We start from the raw sequence: 7,987 nt of genomic DNA, 5'->3' as shown, positions 1-7,987 counted from the left end.
ATGATAGACATCATGATCTAGGAACATTTACTGTTATGATAGACATCATGATCTAGGAACATTTACTGTTATGATAGACATCATGATCTAGGAACATTTACTGTTATGATAGACATCATGATTTAGGAACATTTACTGTTATGATAGACATCATGATCTAGGAACATTTACTGTTATGATAGACATCATGTTTTAGGAACATTTACTGTTATGATAGACATCATGTTTTAGGAACATTTACTGTTATGATAGACATCATGATCTAGGAACATTTACTGTTATGATAGACATCATGATCTAGGAACATTTACTGTGGTTATAGCCATCATAACAGACATCATGATCTAGGAACATTTACTGTTATGATAGACATCATGATTTAGGAACATTTACTGTTATGATAGACATCATGATCTAGGAACATTTACTGTTATGATAGACATCATGATCTAGGAACATTTACTGTTATGATAGACATCATGATCTAGGAACATTTACTGTTATGATAGACATCATGTTTTAGGAACATTTACTGTTATGATAGACATCATGATCTAGGAACATTTACTGTTATGATAGACATCATGATTTAGGAACATTTACTGTTATGATAGACATCATGATCTAGGAACATTTACTGTTATGATAGACATCATGATCTAGGAACATTTACTGTTATGATAGACATCATGATCTAGGAACATTTACTGTTATGATAGACATCATGTTTTAGGAACATTTACTGTTATGATAGACATCATGTTTTAGGAACATTTACTGTTATGATAGACATCATGTTTTAGGAACATTTACTGTTATGATAGACATCATGATCTAGGAACATTTACTGTTATGATAGACATCATGATCTAGGAACATTTACTGTTATGATAGACATCATGATTTAGGAACATTTACTGTGGTTATAGCCATCATAACAGACATCATGATTTAGGAACATTTACTGTTATGATTGACATCATGTTTTAGGAACATTTACTGTTATGATAGACATCATGTTTTAGGAACATTTACTGTACAGAAGAGTTTGATTGATTCCTTGTATAGTTCACTGTTTAATGAAGCTGATTGATGTCAATATAAGTGTAAATGCTTGTGCCATCAATGTCTTGATATGTGGCCTTCTTTATATTATAGCGCCAAATCCTAATCTGGTCGAAGGAACAGAGATAATCGGACATGCACTGTAGCATGTGGGAGATAGCGTGTACCTGCCGCTCAGTACAGGTTGGTGAACATGTGTATTTGAGATAGATTCACCTTGAACTAAGATTAGGCAATGGTCAACACAGATAAATGTTTCCAGCTTAAAAAACACTGAAATGTGATCTGAGGTTTTGACCTTATCACTATAGCTATCAGCCAGTGATTGTTACATGTTTGGAAACATTAACACTGGAACAAAACAGTGTGTTTATCAACAAAAATCTCGTGCAGAAATTCCAATTGGCTGTGTCTAATTTATATAAATTTAAATACCGTTTTAAGTATCTGTTAGCATTGATATTGTGCGTCATTCATTCAGAGAAAAAACTTAATACGATGGAGTACTAAGATGAGATTTTGAGAGTGATCAGAAGATACTAACTTGTTGGGAGTGTAACTAGATCCACTCTAACCCCTCAGTGACATACACCCTACCTCAATACAGGGGACCAACATAGCTCTGTACTGTTAACAGGTGATGATGAATTGTGACACCATTGTGTTGATTGTGTCAATGTACATTGCTACAAACCAGTCTTACACAGTCCTCTAAGTCTCGTAGGCTATGTTATCTGCAATAATGTATTAATTTAAATGTTTGAACTGATTGCACTATTATAACAAAAGCCCAGGTGAGGATTCTGTTTGTTTAAACAGTAAATATTCCATGTTTTACATTATGATATAGGAAACTGTGTTTAACCTCTACTTGTCCGTCATTATATTTCATGAAAAAAATATATTTCAGAATGTTATTTTTTTTACATGTAGTTGTTTCATACCTCTTTGACCTTGACCAATGAACTTCACTACACCTGTTAAACCTAAAATACGAACACTTTTTGTGGACATCTTAGCCATTGAAGACAACAATCCCTTTATATAGATATCTTGACCAGTGTATATGAAAATCTTTTCCATGATGGACATCTTGGCTATTGCAGGTGACAATCTTAACCTCTATGGCTATGTTCCAGTGTAGGTGACGATCTTAACCTCTTTGGCTTTATACCAGTGTATGTGACAATCTTAACCTCTTTGGCTTTATACCAATGTATGTGACAATCTTAACCTCTTTGGCTTTATACCAATGTATGTGACAATCTTAACCTCTTTGGCTTTATACCAATGTAGGTGACAATCTTAACCTCTATGGCTTTATACCAGTGTAGGTGACAAACTTAACCTCTATGGCTTTATACCAATGTATGTGACAATCTTAACCTCTATGGCTTTATACCAGTGTAGGTGACAATCTTAACCTCTATGGCTTTAGACCAGTGTAAGTGACAATCTTAACCTCTATGGCTATGTACCAGTGTAGGTGACAATCTTAACCTCTATGGCTTTATACCAGTGTAGGTGACAAACTTAACCTCTATGGCTTTATACCAGTGTAGGTGACGATCTTAACCTCTTTGGCTTTATACCAGTGTATGTGACAATCTTAACCTCTATGGCTTTATACCAGTGTAGGTGACAATCTTAACCTCTATGGCTTTATACCAGTGTATGTGACAATCTTAACCTTTATGGCTTTATACCAATGTAGGTGACAATCTTAACCTCTATGGCTATGTACCAGTGTATGTGACAATCTTAACCTCTATGGCTTTATACCAGTGTAGGTGACGATCTTAACCTCTATGGCTTTATACCAATGTAGGTGACAATCTTAACCTCTATGGCTTTATACCAATGTAGGTGACAATCTTAACCTCTATGGCTTTATACCAATGTAGGTGACAATCTTAACCTCTATGGCTTTATACCAATGTAGGTGACAATCTAAACCTCTATGGCTTTATACCAATGTAGGTGACAATCTTAACCTCTATGGCTATGTACCAGTGTAGGTAACAAGTTTAGGTGACAATCTCTACCTCTATGCTTTATACCAATGTAGGTGACAATCTAAACCTCTATGGCTTTATACCAATGTAGGTGACAATCTTAACCTCTATGGCTATGTACCAGTGTAGGTAACAAGTTTAGGTGACAATCTCTACCTCTATGGACCTCTTGGCCAGTGTAGGTGACAATCTGTACCCCTGTTAACATTGTGGCCAGTGTAAGTAACAATCTACCTCTGTGGATCTCTTGGCCAGTGTAGGTTACAATCTACCTCTATGGACCTCTTGGCCAGTGTATGTGACAATCTGTACCCCTGTTAACATTGTGGCCAGTGTAAGTAACAAACTCTGTGGATATTTTGACCAGTGTAACTGATAATCCTTTTTTCTGTTGATATCTTTATCAGTGTACATGGCAACACCTCACACACATCACTAGGTTCACTACTAGTGCTGTCCTTCCACGGGATAATTTCCAATAAGGACTGAAAGTGATATCCCTCTTTAGTAAGGTATCACTAGTCACTAATTCATATCCATTTCCCGATATAGGCAGTAACACTTGACAGGGGACACTAGCAACAGACTGGCTGGGACAGTGCTTATAATGCAGACTGGCAGGCATCAATGTTTAAATGGAAACTGGCTGGCATTAGTATTATTACAGAGGCTGGCAGACATCAGTGCTATTTCACATGCTGGCAGGCATCAGTACTATTTCACATGCTGGCAGGCATCAGTACTATTTCACATGCTGGCAGGCATCAGTACTATTTCACATGCAGCCAGGCATCAGTACTATTTCACATGCTGGCAGGCATCAGTACTATTTCACATGCTAGCAGGCATCAGTACTATTTCACATGCAGCCAGGCATCAGTACTATTTCACATGCTGGCTGGCATCAGCACTATATCACATGCTGGCTGGCATCAGCACTATTTCACATGCAGCCAGGCATCAGTACTATTTCACATGCTGGCAGGCATCAATACTATTTCACATGCTGGCAGGCATCAGCACTAAATCACATGCTGGCTGGCATCAGCACTATATCACATGCTGGCTGGCATCAGCACTATTTCACATGCAGCCAGGCATCAGTACTATTTCACATGCTGGCAGGCATCAGTACTATTTCACATGCTAGCAGACATCAGTACTATTTCACATGCTAGCAGACATCAGTATCATGACATAAGTTCACTAGGACATAACATTATCACTGGAGGTCAGTCGAAGTTTTATGAAGTCTAGACTTTACCATACCTTTGTTCCCTAATGTTAAATAATCATATATAAAGCATAGAGATTCAATGAGATGTCAAAGTGACTTTTACTTTTTATGTACCTTAGGGGAGAACACTATAGTATTTTATGTCTTTCTACCCAACGTGTCTGGCTAGTGACTTATCAGATGTGTCATCACATTGGTGTTATTTCTGTCTGCTCTTCTCGTCATTTTTCCATTATCTAACATCAAGAATCAAACTTTCTTTCTTAAATGACTTCTGATTTTCAAAAACAAGACGTGGGGTTGATGATATCTGGAGAGCAGCTTGCTTGAATTGTGAGTTTATTCATGGGAATGACCTTGACTTACTGACCTTTATGGTCAACCAGTATCAAAACTGTTGGATATTGGATAGATTCAATAAAATATTCTTTTCTCTTTTGTTTTATGTTTTACTTTACAAATGTGCCTGTCTAGTCAGAGAAAGTACATGTATATTGGACAGATATTGGTGGATACAGGGAGATTATCAATAGTCCCTCTGAGAAACAGATAACACACAAATACAGACTGAAGTAACATAAGGTTTCATCTGATACTGTATAATTGTTCAATTTCTAATAGCTGATATTTTGTTGTTCTATTTTGTGTTAATTCATATATTGATTGAATTTCATGTTGTCCTAAATGAAAGGAAATATAACTTTTAACGGTGGGTGTTTTCTGTCGTATTAAATATTAAAACTTACTCTGGTACCCGACTGCTGTATAGACCAAATATGATGGTAAACTTTTTATTGAGCATCACAGTATTCCTGAACAGTAGATATAGGTCCCCTACTGGAAACTGGGGGCAACTAGAGATTTGCATGGTGTCTGTCTGTCTGTCTGTCTGTCTGTCTGTCCATCCTGACTTTTCTTCTATTATTCCATCCTGACTTTTCTTCTATTATTCCATCCTGACTTTTCCTATCTTGTCAAGGCTCTATTTTGTACACTACATCTCAATGGTATACTTGGGCTGTGGGTTTACCTTGATGAGATGGTGTGTCATTTATCAAAAGTAGGTCACTCTGACCAACATTTAGACCTTGACCTACATCAAAAAATTGTTGAGGTTCTGTCTCCTACACTACTAGTCACTGGAACGTCATACTGGTGGTACAAGTTCAACTTGATTAGGCAATGTGGCACTCTGACCTATATTTTGACCTTTGACCAATATCATATAAAAATTTGTCAAGGTTGTATCTCCTATGCTACTTGTCACTAGAACTTTATACTTGAGGTATGGCTTCACCTTGATGAGACATGTTGGTTAGGGAATGTAATTCACCAAATTGTCTTGTGTTGTTATTAATGAAGAATGATTTTATGTTTCAAGCCTTTAGTATGATGGGAACCACTGCCTTGTTGCCAGAAGCTGGTAGGACTTCAAAAATTTTTTCAGGTAGGGATCCTTGAAATCTAATATTCCTTTATTAGTCAACTACATTTCCAGGCTCATTATTCTTAGGGTCTGTTGACAGGACATCATTATTCTACTTTACAATGATATATATACATGTATTTACAGTTTTAAGACATATGAAAATGTATTAAGTTTCCAAATATATTACAAGCATGAAAATGTATTTTTTATGCCTTTAATGAATGGCTTTTTTTCCTGTAAATATTTAACAGACATATCTAAGAAGGTATTTGACTGGTATGTGTGGTGAACCATTAATCATTGTTTTATTTTGTTAAGTGTATAACTGTTCTCTACCCTTATCACCAATCTTACACTTATCAGTCTGGAAGCAATGAAATTTGAGAATTATGAATTTAAATTCTGTACACAACGTATAAAAAACAATAAGTTTAAAACTGTGAAAACAGCATTTTCAAAATTCTCACCATATATATACACAACAATATCAGTAGATGTAGATATATGCTGAGAAAGAACAATAAATTTCTGATGAATACTAACAATAGATTAAATATTTTGTAAAACAATCAGACCTCCGTAGACATTGTCCTAGTCATCCAATGACGTTAACCATTCTGTATAGAACCAATTGTGTATTGTATTCAACAGGTAGATAGCGGAGAGATGCTTATAGTTTCCTGCCTCCGACAAATTGTCATCAGGACACAGAGCTGTAATACAATGATCCTGACGTATACAAGCCAGACCGCAGCCGTCAGGGTCAGGGGTCAGACTAGAAGTGGACTCTTGACCAGCACAGTCACAGAAATGAATTTATATGATGTTTTGATAGATATATTTGTGTTTATTTAGAGCGGGGCTACCTGTCTGTAGTTTGACATTATTGGTCCTTGTTACCAGACCATCCATAGAGAAAGGTGTGGGAAACATAGAATTAAAACCTTTATCCCTCTTTGAACATTGATAAGGAGAGCAATTGTGAAAACATCCTGTCCCACCTACAAGTGTTGATCTGTGGTGAGGAAATCTCAATCTTTCTAAGTCAACTGGGGTTGTATAGTCGGTGACATTGTGGTGTAGTACAATGAAAGTGTCCTGGAATGTTTGAGAATAGCCTGTTGTTTGGTGATGACCATACAGTTTTATTGTGTATTCCTTGACTTTGTTCTATTTATCCTAGAAGGATAAACACAGGTGCACAGGTTTCTGATGATATCAGAGAGTTAGAATGTGTTTTACATAATGTTGTCTTAATCCTACCTGGTAACTTTTTAACACCTTGTGTTTGTTGTATTCCCTTAAAAAACAACATATTTAATTGTTATTTTGTCTCGGTGTATTTTTTCCTCAATTATTTTCTTGTAAATTTTTCTGACATTCTTACAAGATATGGTTTGGTAGAGTACAGTATTTGAATCTGTTTGTATAACAATTTATTACCAAAGAAGTTTGGTTTGCTAACTCCCTTTAAAAAAAATGTTTAATTGATATTTTGTCTACAGTGTATTTAATTCTTCAATAATTTTCCTGTAAATTTTTCTTACAATTTTTCAATATATGACTGAGTATGGTGTTCAAGATTGTTTATTTAATAATTTATTACTTAACAAGAAACAGTTTTAGCAACAAGAAATATTGTTATACACCTGTTCCCTCCCACTTTGTACTGCCTCTACCTGTTTTCGGTGGATGTTAGAATAATTAATCCTAAACTGTTTCAAATCTTACTTACTGGATTGCTATTGTTACAATGCTTAGAAGGGAAGTGTAAATGTGTCCTCACATATCCGTCACTAAGTGACCTTAGTGAGGAGTGTGAATGTACTACTACATTTTACAGACACAAAGGAAGGATAAAATTGTACGATATATCTGAGATCTTTTCCTATGATTTTAAAGTTTAAATAGTGGGTGTCCCCAAAAACCTTTGAAGGAATCATTCCATCGGAAAACGTAAATTGATGAAATCATAAATCGGAATTGATAGAAATGCTTGTAGATACTCGACAATGAATTAAATGGATATCCATGGTAATGTAGCGGTGTTTGTTTAGGTGTTTCTACTTAAGCGACATACCAACCAAGATGTTGATATGCGACCTTAAATACCTTCACAAAACTTCATAGAATTCCAGTTGATATCAATCTCCCGAAGAAATTGATATAAATTTATGATTATTAAAAGCGAGAGTGGATAAAATTGAGATTTACAAGTTATGGTAATTTGTGGAGTTCAAC

The 7,987-nt window shown here is 35.6% G+C and overlaps 1 long non-coding RNA gene across 1 annotated transcript; it reads left to right on the top strand.

Annotated features, from left to right (window-relative positions):
- The first annotated feature begins 1,163 nt into the window (after nt 1-1,163).
- Nucleotides 1,164-7,078, top strand: LOC132561015 (uncharacterized). The gene is made up of 3 exons (XR_009554679.1): nt 1,164-1,248; nt 5,699-5,764; nt 6,398-7,078. It is a non-coding gene; the product is annotated as an uncharacterized LOC132561015 (long non-coding RNA).
- The last annotated feature ends 909 nt before the right edge of the window (nt 7,079-7,987 follow it).

This window comes from Ylistrum balloti, unplaced genomic scaffold, assembly GCF_031769215.1.
Source record: "Ylistrum balloti isolate Yb309-2 unplaced genomic scaffold, AGI_CSIRO_Ybal_v1 Utg371136, whole genome shotgun sequence".
NCBI classification, from domain to species: domain Eukaryota; kingdom Metazoa; phylum Mollusca; class Bivalvia; order Pectinida; family Pectinidae; genus Ylistrum; species Ylistrum balloti.
Note: the sequence above shows the minus strand (reverse complement) of the source record. Positions and strands in the feature narration are given on the sequence as shown.